This window comes from Stegostoma tigrinum, chromosome 37 (assembly GCF_030684315.1).
Source record: "Stegostoma tigrinum isolate sSteTig4 chromosome 37, sSteTig4.hap1, whole genome shotgun sequence".
Lineage (NCBI taxonomy): Eukaryota > Metazoa > Chordata > Chondrichthyes > Orectolobiformes > Stegostomatidae > Stegostoma > Stegostoma tigrinum.
In genome coordinates, this window is record NC_081390.1 from 14,939,493 (window position 1) to 14,960,130 (window position 20,638).

At 41.9% G+C, this 20,638-nt stretch overlaps 1 protein-coding gene across 2 annotated transcripts in view; it reads left to right on the forward strand.

Annotated features, from left to right (window-relative positions):
* The window catches only part of lrmda (leucine rich melanocyte differentiation associated), an 830,431-nt gene that overhangs the window by 702,481 nt on the left and 107,312 nt on the right, over positions 1 to 20,638 (forward strand). The window lies entirely within an intron of this gene.

Here is a 20,638-nt window from a genome sequence, read left to right on the forward strand (position 1 = left end):
TGACATCCTTGCTGCCATCCTGTGAACAGAGGGTATTTTGTTCATTTAACCTTGCTCCTTTGATGGCCCTAATAGCTTTAAAGATATTTAACAATAATCAGTGTACTATTGGATTTCTCGGGTTTTCTCTTCCCACCACATGTATTTCATCTTCTAGATTTACTTTTTAGCATCTGCCTTGAGCTGTTGGAATGTTGGCTTCTTGACTTGTGGCTTTGGGTTGTTCTACCAGGCAATGAAGGCTACTCATTTTTATTCTAGGAGGCCACTCATTACACTGTAATTTTGATCAAGCCAGTTGTGGTGCTGACAGTCCTCAAACTTGAAAGACCTGGGCACTGTATCATGTTACAGCTGACTTTATTTGACTTCTCTGTTGTAGAATTGAGTTACATGAAAGAAAATCATCCACACTGGTTTTGAGCAGTTTGAAGACTGTTTTGCAGCTGGGATGCTGAACATCTTTATGTTTTGCAATATCTTGATGTTAGCTTCTGTTCAGTTGATGAACTATCCAGCAGATTGGAGAATATAGACATTATTTTCAGTTTCCACACAAATGATAAAAATATTCCAGCTGGTACCACAATTTGACCTAGGATGTCTGGAATTTTAGAGCCCATTTAATTCAAATGAGAATATTCATACAAATTTCGAATTACATAAAAATGCCATCGCCGTCCCAACCGTACTCCCAAGTATATATAAATCCTGATGATGCCATAGGTAACTACATTGGAGACAGCAATTGTATCTCAACAGTTGAGAAAATAAAATATATATCCAGCATTTCCAGTTTATGAAAGTCCTCAATTCCTGAGAAATAGTTTTCTTTTAAGTGAGAAACGTCAATAAGAAAGTTAGATTATTGTTTAAAAGACCAGCAGAAAGTCTGTTTTTCCTTTTTGACTTCGAAGTATCACAAGACTTCAATCAATGCATTTGTCAAAATTGGTTTTCTCCTTGAGCAAGTGGGTTCAATGTTTTTCTATCTTTATCACTTCTAGCTAAAAGATGGAGAAATAATTGGAAAAGGAATATCAGCCAAATTTCAACAACGCCTATCAATTTTCTAAATTTAATGTTTTTTATTTCGTAAGTACTACTTTCACTCCTGCAGGCTGAGGGTGTTGATTTCCTTGGGATGTCAGTTTCGCAGCTGTTGCACTGAGCATAGGAACATAGGAGTTCAGAGCAAGAGTAGGCCCTTTGTCCCTTCAAGGCTGCTCTGCCATTAATAAACTCATGGATGATCAGTTTCTGGTGTGGTTTTTTCTCTGTCAGTCCCCATCCCTGCCAAAGCCCCACCCCAAAATCCTTGATTCTCTTGTCTGTGAAAGATCTATCAAAATTAGCTTTGACTAAATTTGAAGACCCAGCATCTGCTACCTTCTGGAGAAGGGAATTTCACTTTCTAACAGCCTTCTATGAGAATAAGAATCTCCTTATCTCAGTGTTAAACTATGTCTCTTAGTTTTAGTCTCCCCTGCAAAAGGAAGCATCATCTTGGTACTCTCCCTACCAGGTCCCCCAAGGTCTGAAATGTTTCGATAAAAGCACCTCTTGTTGTTCTAAATTCTAGGATCTAGCTTCTAAGATCTAGCGGTTCAACCTCACATTATAAGGTAAGCCCTTCTTCCCAGGACTAAGTGGAGTGAGCTGTCCCTGAACTGTTTCCAAACAATTATACTTGTTTTCAATAAGGACACAGTAATCCAGATGTGGTGTTATGGAACAGACCAAACCCCTCAAAATGTAAGATGATAGTCAAACACTAATTTTCCCTTGTTTTAATGGTAAGTGTAATCTGGCTGCAATTCTTGAAAGGCTTGAAACAAAACACACTTTATTCATGCACTAAATAAAAATACATGAATTAGCTTAACTGTAACTCTATTGAAATACTCAACAAAGTTTTATATTTGTGTATATATATATAGCTGTATAATAATATCACGTAAAAACACCTTTGGCAAAGGCAAATTCAGCAAAATAGATTGTCTCGTATGCAATTCTAGCAGCAGGAGGAGAATCCCAGCTTTTAGCTATGAGAGAGAGGGGAATAAGAGCGGCCACATTCAACTTCAAGACCCTGAAAGCTAAAAGTACAATTTCTGGTGCAAGGGAGCTTGATCCCACCCATTCGGGTTGCTTCGATTGTTCCAACTTTAAAATAAAAACCAAGCTTCACAAACTGTTTATTAGCTTTGGAGCAGACTGCCTCTGTTTCAAGTTTTAATCATTAAAAAAAATCCGGGACAAAATACACTTCTTAAAGCCATTGTATCATCACAGTAGTATCAATAGTGCCCTTTATACCTTCCACACAACATTCTTTCCTTTTTCTTCCATTTCCCTTGCTGTAAATGGCAATGTTCCATTTGCCCTCACCAATCACTTGTTTTACCTGCATCCTAATTTTTTTACATTTCATGTATCAGGACGCTCAGATTTCTCTATACCACTGAGTCTTGCAATCTCACGCCATTTAAATAATACACTGTTTTTTCCATTTTTCCTGCCAAATTGGATAAATTCATATGTACTCATGTAAACACTCCATCTGTCACTGAACCCCTTTGCAGATTCTCCACCTCTTCTATCTTTCCTATCTTGGTGCCATCAACAAATTTCAACGGGTTTATTTGAAATTACAAGTTATAATTTGAAATTCCGAAAGCTTGTGATTTCAAATAAACCTGTTGAACTGTAACCTGGTGTTGTGTGACTTTTGACCTTGTGCATCCCAGTCCAACACTGGTACCTCCACATCAACAAATTTGGTTACCATAGTTTTGTACTCTTTTCCAGATCATTTGGTTGATGTGGGATTATTTCTTCTCTGATTCTGAAAAGTCTGTGTTCATATCTAACTTTAGATCTTCAACTCATAATCTGGTGTAGTGCTGAGGAGATGCAGCTCTGTTAAAGACTCTAATTATCAGCTGGATCATTTCCAATCAGATTATCCCAGTGTCATGGCCAACATTCATTCTTCAACTAATACTGTCAAAACGTCTAATTAGCTGGGATGTATTTCATTTACGGTTTGTGTTTGTGGGATTTTGTTCCGTGCAGATTTCTGACATGCTTACATACAACAATGACAACATTTCAAAAGTAAATCTTTGGATTGAAAAATTTTAAAATATGCTGAGATTGTGCTAAGATGCCACGTAAAAGTTTGTTTCTTCATGTAGGAGATGACATGTTGAGGGCTAACAAACTGTTCAAATGTGGGGTTAGTTGAAGGTCTCAATCCTATCCTTGTTCAGTCTGTATAAACACATCGCTCTCGCTCTCACGCGCGCGCGCGCGCACACACCTGTGCATATGTGAACACACACAACTTTCCACCTGGACTGTCTAATATCAATCAGGAGGGACTCTAATTATGTGAACATCCCAGTGGGGTTAATTTCAGTGCCCCTGCTTCCATCCCATCTGAGACAATTTTCACTTAATTCATACTGCATTCATTTTAAATGAACTCTCTTTAAAAAATAAGATGGAATTTGAAATGGGCTACCCATTCACTGTTGTCTTTGTTGTGCTACCACCTAAGACAAGGATTAGCCTTTAATATCGTTAGCCATTGATATTCTGGATCTGACTATTTTCTTTATTAGACTGCCTCAGTGACTTCAAATCTTTGACTACAGCCTTCATCAATGCAACTAAACAGACCCTTGTTGGATCTATTTTTTTAAGAAAGACAATGCTCAGTATATCACGTACTTGCTTTCACTATTGAATATGTGAACTCAATAATGTACTGTGAGGGAGTTTGATTTTTCTACTCCTTTCAGCTGGTTCCTTCAACTTGACTTCCTTTTGCCTCAAGTATTTTGGATTAGTATCCAGAACTATTGAGAAATTTGCTTATAGAGTTTAACAGCAAGAAATATTTTCTTGTCAGGTCCAGCTGGACCATGCTTTCAGTCATATGCAGGCTGTGTTGTTATTGTGATTGTAAAGATTGCAAGATGTCCTTGATCACAGCACTGTGTTATTGGCATTCTGTTGTTTCACTCAATCTTAGCAACACATGCTAAAAAGTGCGAACAGTAATCCAGATATTTTCCCACAGGGAACTGGGGATAGATGGTAGGTACCTTTCCCATGCCTCTTGATGTCAAATTTTAGCTAATCATTAGCATGGGTATGTGAATAATACTGTTGCAAATGATGTGTTTCAAGGAAGAAGATCAAGAGGGGCAAGAGCAAAATTCTTCAGGCATCTCTTCGTCAACCAGAGACAAAATAAATGATAAACTGATACAAAATTATTTTGTAAAGAATAACATCAAAGTGCCTCTGATACTGTCTTATGATTTGTACCTTGCTGAATCCGTCAGTAACCTTTTCAAGTTAGTTCCTCAGATAGAAACATGCCACTGACCAATGTAACCATGCATGCTTTTGAATTTTGCAACATTATAATGTCCTCACACATGTTGGTGCCTCATGCACAACAAATCAGATGTTAGAAAATTTTTCAAAGGCACGAAGCATAGTGTACTGGGAACTGCAGATGCTGGAGAATCCAAGATAATAAAATGTGAGGCTGGATGAACACAGTAGGCCCAGCAGCATCTCAGGAGCACAAAAGCTGACGTTTCGGGCCTAGACCCTTCATCAGAGAGGGGGATGGGGTGAGGGAACTGGAATAAATAGGGAGAGAGGGGGAGATGGACCGAAGACGGAGAGAAAAGAAGATAGGTGGAGAGGAGAGTATAGGTGGGGAGGTAAGGAGGGGATAGGTCAGTCCAGGGAAGACGGACAGGTCAAGGAGGTGGGATGAGGTTAGTAGGTAGGAGATAGAGGTGCGGCTTGGGGTGGGAGGAAGGGATGGGTAAGAGGAAGAACAGGTTAGGGAGGCAGAGACAGGTTGGACTGGTTTTGGGATGCATGTGGGTGGAGGGGAAGAGCTGGGCTGGTTGTGTGGTGCAGTGGGGGAAGGGGACGAACTGGACTGGTTTTGGGATGCGGTGGGGGAAGGGGAGATTTTGAAGCTGGTGAAGTCCACATTGATACCATTGGGCTGCAGGGTTCCCAAGCGGAATATGAGTTGCTGTTCCTGCAACCTTCGGGTGGCATCATTGCGGCACTGCAGGAGGCCCATGCCTCTTTGTAGGTTACGTGGAACAGTCCCTCTTTCGCACCTACACAGGCCCCAAACCCCACCTCTTCCTCCGTCACATTGATGACTGTATCGGCGCCGCCTCTTGCTCCCCTGAGGAGCTCGAACAGTTCATCCACTTCACCAACACCTTCCACCCCAACCTTCAGTTCACCTGGGCCATCTCTCGCACCTTCCTCACCTTCCTGGACCTCTCAGTCTCCATCTCAGGCAACCAGCTTGTAACTGATGTCCATTTCAAGCCCACCGACTCCCATAGCTACCTAGAATACACCTCCTCCCACCCACCCTCCTGCAAAAATTCCATCCCCTATTCCCAATTCCTCCGCCTCCGCCGCATCTGCTCCCACGATGAGGCATTCCACTCCCGCACATCCCAGATGTCCAAGGTCTTCAAGGACCGCATCTTTCCCCCCACAGTGGTCGAGAACGCCCTTGACCGCGTCTCCCGCATTTCCCACAACACATCCCTCACACCCCGCCCCCGCCACAACCGCCCAAAGAAGATCCCCCTCGTTCTCACACACCACCCCACCAACCTCCGGATACAACGGGTCATCCTCCGACACTTCCGCCATCTACATTCCGACCCCACCACCCAAGACATTTTTCCATCCCCACCCTTGTCTGCTTTCCGGAGAGTCCACTCTCTCTGTGACTCCCTTGTTCGCTCCACACTGCCCTCCAACCCCACCACACCCGGCACGTTCCCCTGCAACCGCAGGAAATGCTACACTTGCCCCCACACCACCTCCCTCACCCCTATCCCAGGCCCCAAGATGACTTTCCATATTAAGCAGAGGTTCACCTGCACATCTGCCAATGTGGTATACTGCATCCACTGTACCCGGTGTGGCTACCTCTACATTGGGGAAACCAAGCGGAGGCTTGGGGACCGCTTTGCAGAACACCTCTGCTCGGTTCGCAATAAACAACTGCACCTCCCAGTCGCAAACCATTTCCACTCCCCCTCCCATTCTTTAGATGACATGTCCATAATGGGCCTCCTGCAGTGCCACAATGATGCCACCCGAAGGTTGCAGGAACAGCAATTCATATTCCGCTTGGGAACCCTGCAGCCCAATGGTATCAACGTGGACTTCACCAGCTTCAAAATCTCCCCTTCCCCCACCGCATCCCAAAACCAGCCCAGTTCGTCCCCTCCCCCCACTGCACCACACAACCAGCCCAGCTCTTCCCCTCCACCCACTGCATCCCAAAACCAGTCCAACCTGTCTCTGTCTCCCTAACCTGGTCTTCCTCTTATCCATCCCTTCCTCCAACCCCAAGCCGCACTTCCATCTCCTACCTCCTAACCTCATCCCACCTCCTTGACCTGTCCGTCTTCCCTGGACTGACCTATCCCCTCCCTACCTCCCCACCTATACTCTCCTCTCCACCTATCTTCTTTTCTCTCCGTCTTCGGTCTGCCTCCCCCTCTCTCCCTATTTATTCCAGAACCCTCACCCCATCCCCCTCTCTGATGAAGGGTCTAGGCCCGAAACGTCAGCTTTTGTGCTCCTGAGATGCTGCTGGGCCTGCTGTGTTCATCCAGCCTCACATTTCATTATCCAGGGTATTAGCTCTGTTTGTGGCAGGATCAGATTCCTCTATGTGAAAATAGTGCAGTGCTCGCAAACAAATTGCTCTGTTCATTAAATAATCAGCCCAATTCCCACAGTATCTAGATTTTGGGAATTTCCTGGCAAGTTTAAACTTCTGATGGGCAGATTCCCTGCTGCCCAGGAAATTGTGCGATTGTCATCACCTCTGAGCCAGAGCCAGAGTTATGGGGATAGATCCTAATGGCTACCCAGGAAATGTTGAAACTTGGCCTCTGCAGCTGACCCTTCCAATAAGTGGCCTCACCATCCCCCTCCCAAACCTAGCCAATCTGTTATGCACCCTCTCACCTTTAGCGATCATGGCCGTATCCACCTGACCATTGACCTATAGGATCTAAATGTCTTCCTGATCAAGCCCCAACTAACCTGTGACCTGAATACCCACTGATCCACCTCACCCACAAACCGACACCCATTCGCTAGTGGTCTGTCACACTTACTCGCTGTGAGTACTAATGTAATAGAAAGCTTTTGAATTTTTAAACCCTTACTTGAATAGAGTCGCTGAGGCAGTGAAAAGGGAGCTGAGCTTCTGCACTGGTTCTGGTTGAATCTTGCACATAAGCATTCCTTCTGGATAACAAAGTGTGTAGCCTGATGAACACAGCAGGCCAAGCAGCATCTCAGGAGCACAAAAGCTGACGTTTCAGGCCTAGACCCTTCGTCAGAAAAGGAGGAGAGGGAGAGGGCTCTGAAATAAATAGGGAGAGAGGGGGAGGTCTGGAGGGAGGAGGATGACTTCTTCAGGTTAGGCATCCCCAAAAGAGGCTTTGCGGTGAGGTTAAAATCCCTCTCCCTCCCCCTTTTCTGATGAAGGGTCTAGGCCCGAAATGTCAGCTTTTGTGCTCCAATGATGCTGCTTCACCTGCTGTGTTCACCCAGCTCCACACTTTGTTATCTCAGATTCTCCAGCATCTGCAGTTCCCGTTATCTCTGATACAGCATTCCTTCTGGGCCCTGGAACAGAAGTTTGGCCTTTATAAATATATGCAGGTAAATGGGTCATTTCTTCTCTGATCAATTTTGGACAGAGTGGTTCCAACACTGATTGAAAAATTTGGCTCATCATTTTTGGTCCAGTTCAAGCAGGGTCCACACACGTGTTTCCCAAATATTTCCCAGGCACTGCAATGAGTTGCAGTGCTCACAGACAGCATAATTCAGCTGAGATCAAAGCAAATGCAGTTTAACAAGGGATCAAAGAGTATTAACTTTCTCACTGTGTGGTTCAGCTTCTCATGAGACAAATTCTCTGCACCATTGTACAAGTGTGTTTCTTTTAGTTTTAGACTGCATATGAAAGAAGGGATGGTGGTAGATATATTAGCAAAAATAATACTGCAAACAAGATGGACAAAAATGGACAACAAGGAAAGCCAAAGGACACTGTTTGTATGGAATAAAATACAGTTGTAGAAGCAAGCAGATTTTACATTCTGTTGAGCAACCTCGCCTGTCAACAATTCAGCAATGTTGAAGAGGCTTGATTTCAAAGTCCATGATAATAATGATAAATAATACATTGTGACCATATTTGAGACCTGTGCAAGATCTTTTACAGAATCAAAATGAAAGCAAGGGCATTGAATATAACCTTTGTTCAGGAGTTTTCCCAACGCTGTCTAGTACTCTTCTTAGTTTGTGTCAACTGCCTGATAAGAGACAGGCTGCTGCTTTAGGAATAATAATGTTTTGTTTAACTAAAAAACAAAACATATGCATGTCAGAATAAATGATCAGTTTGAAGTGCATACTTGATTTATTAAACACAGTTTGGGCAATCACATAGAGGGTTTGATAATAATTACAGTTGGTATATTGATCAGCAATGCTACTCTTTGGTCTTTTCAGTACAATAACCGCAAATACTCAGTCTTCGTTTCCTCAGCTTCGTAATTTAAATTAAGTCACGTATTTTATGTTGTAAATATGTCATTAATTAACAAACAATTTGACACTTTATTTGGATCACTTTGGTTTTTTGTTACAGGCGAGATAAAATCACAAGTCTCACAACATCAGGTTATAGTCCAGCATGTAAATTGAAAATGCAAGCTTTTGTAGCTCAGCTCCTTCCTCAAGCATAGTGTGAGAGAGAGGGTAGAAGACACAGAATTTTTAAGCAGATAGATAGCAACCCTAAAACTGGCCACCTCTTGTTGAACCTTTTAATCAGTTTAGAAGGAGACTACTGATTGAAATGCAAAATGCAGATTCCTTTCAAGACAAGCCTCCAACCTTTGGGTAAGCATCGTCCAAGGTGGACTTCAAGATACACAAGAACACAAAATCACTGAGCAGAGGCTGATAGCCAAGTTCCATACCCATGAGGACGGCCTCAATTGCGATCTTGGGTTCATGTCGCACTACAGGTGACCCTACCACACTGTATACTCTGACACATGCACACGTACACATACACTTACACACACACATGCACACATACACTTACACACACACACGCAGACTCAAGCACACACACAATATCACACACTTGCACTTAAACATACTCTCTTGTGCACGCTCTCGCTCGCTCTCGCGCTCTCTCTCGCGCTCTCTCTCGCGCTCTCTCTCGCGCTCTCTCTCGCGCTCTCTCTTGCGCTCGCTCTCGCGCTCGCTCTCGCGCTCTCGTTCTCACACTCTCACGCACACCCCGTCTCTCTCAATTGCACATATGCACACACACTCTCTTTTTCATACACACACACACACACACACACACACACACACACACACACACACACACACAGCGGCAGACACATGAATTATTTCATCCAAGATACTTGTGTAGTCGCAGATACATTTTGTTTTGCTCAAAAAAGACCTGAGCCCAGTTTGAAACAGAGATTCTCAGCAATACCCCATACCTAAAATGCATTGTCTGATATGAGATATTGCCTCTTGTATACATTGATAAAACCTTTAATTATCTCAGGACAATGCCTTGAAATGAATCTGGATTTTGTATTTCACTCAGTTGTCTTCTTCCTAACTGATTAAAGATTCACCAAGAGGTGGCCAGTTTTAGAGTTGTTACCTATCTGCTTATAAATTCTGTGCCTTAAACCCTCTCTCTCTCTCTCTATGCCTGAAGGAGGAGCTGAGCTCCGAAAGCTGGAAGAACACTGCAGGCCAGGCAGCATCAGATGAGTAGGAAAGTTGATGTTTCAGGCTGGGGACCTTCTTCAGATGCTGCCTGGCCTGCTGCGTTTCTCCAGCTCCACACTGCATTGTCTTTGACTCCAGCAAAGGCAGTTCTTACTATCTCTGAGTGAGCTCTGAAAGCTTGTGTTTTCAAATAAACCTGTTGGACTAGAATGTCGTATTGTGAGATTTTTGACCTTGTCCACCCCAGTCCAACACTCACGTCTCCAGAGAGAAAGATATGGAAGAAAGCAATTATTGTGTAAGAGAGATAATGGGAACTGCAGATGCTGGAGAATTCCAAGATAATAAAATGTGAGGCTGGATGAACACAGCAGGCCAAGCAGCATCTCAGGAGCACAAAAGCTGACGTTTCGGGCCTAGACACTTCATCATATTGTGTAAGACCACTTGTGTCAGAAGAATGTGTGGTTCAGAAAGTAATCATAGAATTCCCACAGTGTGGAAGCAGGCCATTCAGCTCATTGAGTCCACACTGACCCTCCAAAGAGCATCCCACCCAGACCCGCCCTCTGCCCTAGACACTATTGGCAATTCAACATTGCCAGGCCACCTAACTCGCACAAATTTGGACTGTAAGACTGAGCACCCGGAGGAACCCACGCAGACATGGGGAGAATGTGCAGACTCCACACAGGCAGTCTCCCGAGGCTGGAATCGAGCCCGGGCCCCTGGCGCTGTGAGGTCGCAGTGCTAACCACTGAGCAACTGTGCTGCCTTAGGATGTTGAACTAAAAAGCTGGTGTCTCATTTAAGAAAAGCCTACAGCTCCTACAGTGGTGACTACACTTAAAATAACTTAATTGGCTGTAGAACTTGATTTGGTTCATTTTTGTTGTCTCATGTATCTTGTTACAAAATACAGTGAGAAGTGTTGTGCGGTGTTGCCATCCTAAAACACACAGAAATAAGCTGAAATTTGGATATAAAGGCAGAAAAATGAAAAGAAAAGCATCCAACTTGACAGCCCTTCACATTAAGTGCATTGCTGAGGGCCATGAGCCTAGTGGCCAGGTGCGAGCTCCCTTTGCCATGCTACAGTGGCTGGAATGAGAATCGCCACTCTGTGGTGCCATTTTGCCTCGAACAACATCCTCGCTAGACCTCGCCAGTGCAGAGGCCACCAGTGCTGCTGGATATCTCACTGGCCGAACTCGAGTCCACTGCCACCGTGAGTCTGCTTTAGGCCTGTCTTGCTGATGCTGCTGGGCCCAAACTCAGCTCTGCCACCGCCTCTAAGAATCTGCGCTGGAAGCAGATGCCAGAGCCGAAACTTAGCTTTGCAGCAGCAGTAGCGGCTATGAGCCAGTGTTAGCACTGCCTTGTTGATGCAGAAGCTGCCACGAATACAAACTCACCTATAATGCTGCTGCCTTGATTCTGTTCTGCTCAGCCCACTCACCGCTGTCACTGCAACTAAGCCTTTCACCAAGAGGTAAGTAAACTGAAATAGAACGGAAAAGTAAAAGGGAAGAAACAGAAAAAGGAAAAGAAATAAAAAGATAAGTGGACAGCACAGACAGGCTGTGGGCTCAGAAGCCCTGCTCCACCCCCATCTTGCTAGCAGCTTTGGGATGTCCTGAGGTGGTGAATGATAGTGCATGGGTGTAGGTCATTCCTTTCTTTCTAAATTAAAGGAAAAGAGTTAATTGTTCAAATAATACAACAAACTCTAAGGTGTTTACCAAGCCTCTGGAAATTTGAATCTAACCAGTGGAAGTGTTGATAAGATCATGTATTAAAACTCTGGTTCTGTTTTATGCAGACAAAATTATCATTAAGTTGTACAGCATTTGCTTGAACCAAACAGAAGCATGAGCTAAATATTCTTCTGAGATATTGCATTGAGGATTCTTTGATTGATGAACTTTCATTGTGTGTTACTGTTTGATTTCTAAAATGGATGAAGCCATGTATAGCTTTTACGTTTAGTTCGTATTTCTGTGTTAAGAAAAGACATGGCTTTAGTTTCATTTGAGATTTGTTCTCAAATTAGTGCAAGAGTCTGTTAAGTTTATTAATTCATGCATTTTTAATGTGGGGTTATAATCTTGAAGTTGAGGTGAATAGCTTAGTGCATTAGGAAAAAGAATAGAAGAGAGAAGCTTGTTGCCCAGCAATAGGAGTGCAGCATCATAGAAAACAAGGATTACCTTGATTTGATTAAAAATAAGTGATTAGCCAACTTGAGTACAATCCCACTCCTCAGGAAGCAGCTACCATTCAGAGTGTGCAGGTTCATCAAGCAAAAGGGTGCCGTTAGTTGAGCAGTCTCCAAAAAGAGTCAGGGGCTAGAAACTAAAATCTCAAATGGCTTTAAAGAAAATTCCTAAAGCAAAAAACTTCTGGAAAATGTGGATATGGAAAACTTGCATGTTTCTTCTGGAAGTGTTTAGAAGTTATTAAGAGGAGAGCTCTCGATCCGATTTGCAGCCATGCCAATTGACCAAGTGGAGACTGGATAGCCTTTCACTGGTTTTTGTTGACGACAAATGAAGTAAATCTTTCTTTCTGATATTTGTAATAAAGCTATTTTGGTCGTGTGTTATGTAGTTAACGTTCTTTTCCTTTTGTGTGCAACAAACTTGTATGTTCTTTTGTGAAAAGTATGATGACAGACTCTTGTGAATATATTCAACGGCAATTGCCGGGACAACATAGCAAAAACAACTCATGGTTCATCACACGAGAATTCATTCTGGGGACTGACTTGTCCAGTATTGTCATAAGCTGAGATCCTAACATTTATTTGAGTACTGCATGGATATTATATTGAAAGCTGCTGATCAACTTCTCCAACCTGTCACCAAATAAAATGTTTCAAGAAAAAGTTAAATAAAAACCAAAAGTGGTATAAATACTACAGGTCAAGCAGCACTTGTCGAGAACAAAAACAGACTTAATGTTTAATATCTGAGAACTTTCAATAGAAGACCTTTCATCAGGAAGTTATTTCTCTAAGGTTATCATGCATGACAATACTGTACAGAAAAGAACCAATTCCCAGATACAGAATTGGCTCAACTTTGTGACAACAAACTGTAGGGCTGGATGAACACAGCAGGCCAAGCAGCATCTTAGGAGCATAGAAGCTGACGTTTCGGGCCTAGACTCTTCTTCAGAAATGGAGGATGGGGAGAGGGTTCTGAAATAAATAGGGAGAGAGGGGGAGGCGGATTGAAGATGGATGGAAGAGAAGAGACAGTTCCCATTATCTCTGATACAATTTTAATCTCACTGCGAAGCCTCTTTCAGGGATGCCTAACCTGAAGAAGTTACCCTCTGGACAAACTTCAGGGGAGCTCTCTTCTCCTGTACCATCTTCAATCCACCTCCCACTCTCTCCCTATTTATTTCAGGACCCTCTTTCCCTCCCCATTTCTGATGAAGGGTCTGCGCCTGAAACGTCAGCTTTTGTGCTCCTAAGATGTTGCTTGGCCTGCTGTGTTCATCCAGCTCCACTCTTTGTTGTCTTGGATTCTCCAGCATCTGCAATTCCCATTATCTCTGATACAATCTTGGCTCAACTTTATGATGTTTTATTTGGGGTCAGTTAGCTCATTTGGCTGGATGGCTGGTTTGTGATGCAAAGTGATGCCAATAGCCACAGGTTCAATTCCCAAACTAGCTGAAGTTACCATAAAGTTGCCACTTTCTCAGCCTCCCCCCCCCCCACCCCACCCCCTTACCTGAGGTGTGCTGACATTCAAGTTAAACTCGCCAGTTGTCTCTCATAATGAGAGAGCAGCCCCATAGTCCTCCTAGACTATGGCAACATCACTTTTACAATGGTTTACATTGGAAAAGTGGAGACCAAAAGTTGCATTGGTATAAATCACACTTTGGTGAAAATATTGCCTGTTAAAAATGTACAAGTAAAAACAAATTTGTCATAGTCCTAGAAGAGTTTATCAGAAAATATGTTCTCCCATTCCTAAACTATAATGAAGACAATGTTCAAGAGTATTATTTAAAATGTATGTTCCTCTGCACATGGACAATTTATGCTTGGATATTGCCTTTGATTGTTTTGGTACAATGGCTGATAACCCATACAGTAGAAATAGCACTGGGAAACCCTAAAGCTATGTTGCCAGATGGATTTGATTGAATATTGTGTTCTCAGCATTTTATTTAAGGAGGGAAGAAAAAACAACCAAATAATAATTGAATTAACCCATTTTGGAGTCTTGTAGTACAGTAGCTGTGTCTCCACATCTGGGCCTGAGGATTTGGGGTCAAGTCCTACCAGCCACAGAGGTTTGTCATAACATGACTGAATAGGTTGAATAAAAATAATTTCGTGACATGGTAGCAAAGAGGTTAAGTCAATGTATTGCTCACCCATTATGCTGAACACACATCAGTTCAGCTCCAATGTTTGCTGATGTTTGTCATCTTCTAGCACGGTGGTAGTGTCCTTACCTGTGAGCTAAAAGATCTTGTGTTCAAGTCCTGCCTGCTCTGGAGCTGTGTCGTCAGTTTCAGGTTCCATTGCAGAATGTGATGACAATAAACGTGTGTTATAACCTGCCCAAACGGCTTTATAGCATAATTTTATAACTGAGTGAGGCGGAATTTGCTGTGTATCTACCAATTGATGTGTGGAAAAAAGAAACAGATTAACTTCCATGGAATATTATAATTTAGGATGCAACAGTTTATTTAAAAACATTTGTGCAGGTTTCCTAAACTCTGTAAGGTATAAAACCTTAGTGAAAGCTAGATTTCCACATTAGCTTAAGTCATTAAAGCAATTTTTCCTTGTGCTAGCTTTGAAAAAGTTTGTTTTTCAATTATTGTGCTTCCCTTCCAGTGAATTGTGATTAACAATTGAGGAATGCTTTGAAAAGGATGAAGTTTTTTTTAATGACATACTCAGTATTTGTTGCTCAGCCAGGTTATCAAGGGCACTCATTTCAGCTTGCAGTCACAATGTTGGTCACAAGATGTGGAGACTATTTTATTTTCTTAACTGTAGAGCAACATTAAAGTTATTTAAGTTGTTGTAAACCCATTAACCCATCTTTCAACTGATGATTGGTTTTTAACTGTTGGCATTAAAAGTCTCCTATCAGTCTCTAACAGCACAGGGCAAGCATTCTGTTCAACAATTTTTGTCTTTCACTGATTGCACATGCTAGTACGTGGTTTTAGCAAGGGCCCTATCTCCTCAAAAGTGGCAGCAAGACCAAATAAGAAAAAAATTGACAAGTTTATAGTTAGCTTTTATGTAAAAATCATAACCATTAATTGGTGAAAACACTAAAGAATTTGAAGCTACTTGGTTTAAGCTTCTAAATCTCCTGAGATCCCAGAGTCTCTTTTTACTTCCCAGTTCCCACTCTCTCATTTTTCTCATCCCACTGTAAAAAAGCTCTTCTTTATAGGGCTGATGAATTGCAGGTTGATGCCTAGCAACAACATTCCTACGCCTTAAGTAGCTGCAAGCCCTTGGCTGAACCCTTTGATATGACTGTCAGGGCAGATTTATTTTGTTTTAGCACATTGTCTACTTGTCCAGATGTATCACAGGATAAAAAGAAGTAGTGTTTACACTTCTTGGAGCTGTAATTAAATTGTGTTTTTGATAAGGCTCAGAGAGATCTCAGATGAAAAAGGGGGCATCAACTAGGGCAAAGAAGGGAGCTGTTTGTTAGGTGAAAACACCTGATAGCTCAGTAAACATTAGTTTGAAAATTGGAGGTAGGATATATACCTTTGAACCCTAGAGGAATGTGTGCCTTTGGGAGGCAACCATTGACCCAAATAGATTCAGAAATGAGATTGTCAAGACAGCACATGCATAATCATGTTTTTAAAAAAAATTAAAGATTTTGTCAGAAATCTATTGCAGTGATGTGCCATATTGGAACAAAGAACCGCCTGAGCTCTGATTATATTTAACTTTTGGTAGCAATGTATGGAATAGTTTCCGTTTTGTTTGAAAAGTAACACTGATGGAATCCCAGAGTTTCCAAATCTCCTCCATTTACTAGCCTCGTTAATAGCTGGTGTAAAGTGAGTCCATTCGAGGGAGTGGTCTTTGAGTATTTGGTCGTGATGAGCTTCCAAATCACCGGTCCTGATTTTAACTCTGACTTAGATTTCCGTTGCGATTGTAAACCCAAGTGATTCAGATTCGAAGTATTTTAACTTGTGCATTTTTTTTATTGTCTCACTGCTGGATGTTAGGATAATGTAATCCTGCCTTCCCAAGAAGAGTCCATAGTCATATTCTTTGCAACTTTGGTCACAGCTGAAGCAACTGCACAGAGGCTGGGAATTCAAACAAATGTTCCTGTTTGTCAATCTGTGGATGGAAAGCACCAAGGGGCCACTCTGCTTCTGCCTCAGTTGTACTGGCATCACTGACTAACATCGTTAGGCTGCCAGTTTTTTAAAAAATGAATGGTTTACAGTATAATAGTGCCCTTTAATTTTTTTTTGGTTGCTGGTTCCAGAAGGATACTTATTCTCCTGGGCACTGGGGATAACTCATCTTTTACAGTCACCTACTGCATCAATGATAAGCCAAGCGTGCCATTCAAGCTGGAAATATTTCAGAGCCATCAGTGGAAATGATGTCTCAGAAAGCTGGGTGCATGGATCAAGTGGATTCCAAAGCCTGATTTGCAGGGTTTCCCTGCATCAGTGACGGTGAACTGAACCATTCAGTCTTTTACCAGGATAGTGGTTGTGAACCTGGGCCAGTTATCAGGAGAAGTGCAGTCAGCTGAAAATGCTGGCCCTGTGTTTTGGGATTTAAGGCCACAGCAAAGTGTTTCTGGAGCCCTCTATTTGTCCAGGCTCTAACCTGATAGCAATTCCAGTAGACTCCTAACCATTCAGGCCAAGGTTGACAGACCTAGAAAAGAGTATGTTCACCACCACCAGGATGCCAGCAGCTTGCCTTTTTGCTACCGTCTCAACTAATTTTTGCTACATTGCCAGTAAGCCAGCTGCGCAAGACTGCTGTACCAGAATCTTAAGTGCAGTAATCTATAGCTAAGCCATCTCGGGCTTAAGCACACAGGACTCATTGACAATGGTTCTTTCAATGCGCACCCCCCCCCCCCCCCCGCCCCCGAGAGTAACAGTAGTCTTCCATCAGTCCTACTGAAGTCAATTAAGTCATGTTAAAGTGAGGAGATAATTTGTGAAGAAACCTACTTTGGATTGAAGATACAGGTTTGATAGCTATTGTATTTATCTTTAGTTCATAAATTCTTCACCAATTTCAAATTTATGAGTTTGAGATATGGTCATTTTTCTTGAGTATGTGAGTTTGATGTAAAGTCTGACTAAATATTTGACATTTTCAATTTCGAATGAGGGAGTGATGAAGGTGGGGGACGGAGACGGGTCATGCAGTGGGACTGGTGAGTAGATTGAGAATGTTCAGGCTCAGGTAATACTGGAGTATCAACTGCTTCCTAGGTGCCAAACCTTGAGTTGCCCGTTGTTGCAGTTCTCCCTTCCTTCAGTATCTTGACTGTTCTGTAATATGTCCAGTCAAAGTGGGTATCATCATTGTAGTCTTCCGCAATCTGTACAAAATAGCTAATCAATGTGGATTATAGATGGAAAAGATGTGGCAATAATGGATATCATCTTATAACAACTAATTGGTGGAAAGAAGGGAGAAACTTAAAGCATTGCAGTGCAGTGACATCAACCATGCGTATTTATTTATATTTATCTTAAAACAACCATTCTTGTGGCAAGAGAGAGAGATAATGGGAACTGCAGATGCTGGAGAATCCAAGATAATAAAATGTGAGGCTGGATGAACACAGCAGGCCCAGCAGCATCCCAGGAGCACAAAAGCTGAAGTTTCGGGCCTAGATCCTTTTCTGATGAATAGTCTAGGCCCGAAATGTCAGCTTTTGTGCTCCTAAGATGATTCTGTGGCAATCCTGGATCGAATCCACGTATCTCAGAATAAAAACATCATGATAGCTCCCAGGGAATCTTTAGTAGTGATCAAACATCAGTTGGAAGTTGTTTTGATTGATGAACAATGATTCCTATTGTGACTAGCTACTGGCTTTTGATGCCCTAAATGCTGTATACATTCAATGAAATCCTATATACAAGGGAATGAACTCCTGAAGCAAATTCCAGATAGCACTCATTTATTGTGGGTGACTGTTGGGAATGTAACATACTGATTTGTTCTGGTTAAGAGACTAAGATTGCATGTAGCTCCATTGTAATTAGGACTTGTTACTACAGATCGTGAATTGGTAGTAAGTACATTTTCTGATTTTAAACGTGAATCTGCCCAGTTCTTGCTGCAAGGTAAACTAAAATTGAGACTCCTCTTCCGTTTTGATGATGATTGCACCATACCCTGCACAGGCAGAGCTTGCTTTAAATAGCAGGTGATATTACAACAGTGTATAGTATCTCTAATGAGGGCAAATGATTCAATTCTGTTTGGCTTTCTGGACAAAGCAAGGTTTGAAAGTATTGAACAAATGCTGAAATCACAGATTTGTCAGACCTTTGTCTGTCAAATAGTTTAACTTCTTTATTAAGTAATTTAAGTTACCAAAAGGTCACTTTTTTACTATGCTTGAAATAGAGATTGATTGTTTTCTGTTCACAAGCATAATTGGGTATTGGGATAAGGTGGGTAAAAGTCATTGAAATGTTTGATCGGCCATGATTGTACTGAATGGTAAGGCGATTCAATAGGGTGAAGTTCCTATAAACTGTTCCTGTAAACTGCAATGGTAAGCACAAAAGTTTAAAATTCTGAAATTCAAAAAGATTGGTCCTGTTTGTCTGATTACAAAACTTTAATGCTTCTAATTTTTTCCAGCACATCTATCACTTCTTTGCTCCAATGCAGGTTAAGTATGATCCTTAGTCAAAGAATCAAATGTAATTAAACCGTGCATGATAATTTCTACGACGACCATGCCAGGCATATCCATAGGGTGGTTTGTAAACTGTGAATTCGTACAGTTCATTTATCTCCCTTTCAGTTTGTTCAAATTTAAAATAATCTGCAGCAAAACTTTACTCTTCAATAAAATCACAGATGAATTTATTATACAACAATTGCTGAAAATTATGTGAAAAAGTCATACAGTTATGACTTAAATTGCAGATAAAAGGATTGAGCATGTGTGGTTAAAAATGCCAATAAAGATTAAATTAAGATTAGTCTTTTATCATTACAGGTCTGTTACTTGCTCAATGATTCACTTCACTAAGTGAAGGAGTTATAAACATGAAGTCAATATTCGGCCCCAGCTGTAATAGCTTCTGTAGTCGAATAGTTAGAGGTGGCTTGTACCAGTGCTCTAAAAAGGTAAAGCAGACTTTGGAAGAGAGAGAAGTTTCCTCACCAGTTCAGTGGTTATGGAACATGCAGAATTCTTGGACTCTCTATAAAAATGCAGTTAATTGCTGAAAATCTTTCTCCTTGTACTCCCTTAGGCTGAGAACTCTCTCTCTCCCTCTCACTGTATCTGTCTAAAGGCTTTTCATGAATTTTTCTTGGGGAGATCTGCCACAATGGTGGTTTGTACACTGCCTAATACGGATCAAAATCGAAGATGGCAGCTGTGTTATCTATGATGAATTATGTGAAGTCGATTATGCTGGCATTCCCTGTGGTGTCCTTCTAGCACCCTAATCTCGTTCAAGCTTTGCATTCTCAACCCTTTCGAAGGACCTACTATATTGTCCAAGGGTGAATTTAATTCGAAATATCTCTCTTTACAATTGATGCAGAGATAACACACCAGTCTTATTCCTTTCTGGCTGCAGTTAATCAGCAATATGACTTTTGAGTCTATTTTTAAAAAGTCTGATTAGTCTTCTTTACAAATGATATAACAGTACACTTAGACAGTTGTGACACTTCAGGGAGTGGAGCCATATGGTCATCATCACGGCCAATCTTAGGATTGACTTTGTGGTTTTCATACTGGAGACAGTACACATCTGTTCAACAGTACTACAGGGCAGTATCTTGTTGTGAACGTTAGTGAAATTGCTTTTCAGGGTGGTAAAGAATATTTTGTAAGTGGTCGATTTGGCTTCACAGGTTGTTCATTGCATGGTATCTTTATTTTTAACTGAGCTTTGTGCGATGCACAAGCCTTAAAATAATATGTGTGGAACTGACTGTAGTGCTAGACATTGTCATCTCCAACAATAGACCACAGTTCACCAACTGAGCGTTGCAGTCTCAAATGGATTTTCCCACGTCACAATTTCACCGAGGAAATCTCAGACCGATAGCAAGAGCCACGTGAGAGATACATAACTCTAAAGACTTTATGTAACTTTTCATTTAGCCCCAGTGAACCACTGCTTTACACCGTTTCTGAAAAGCTTTACCCAACGCCAGCTTTTGATTGTCTGCAATCTGTGACCCTGACTTCCTCCCTTTCATAAATGCCGCACAATCATAGTGCAGGACGAGGAAACACCTGACCACAGGGCAGGCTAAGCATGGACCTTCGACCCCAGTGACACAGAGGAGAGAGAGAGAGGGTGTGGATCATGGACCAGCAGTGATGGGTCCTATGAATTGTGAGTTTGCAACATTCTTGTCCAGACGGAAACTGCCATTATCTGAAGAAACAGGATTGCCTTGATATGGTGAAAAGTAATCCAATAGTCAATTGGGGTACAATCCTGATCCTTGGGAAGCAGCTATCATTGCACACCAAATAGTAGC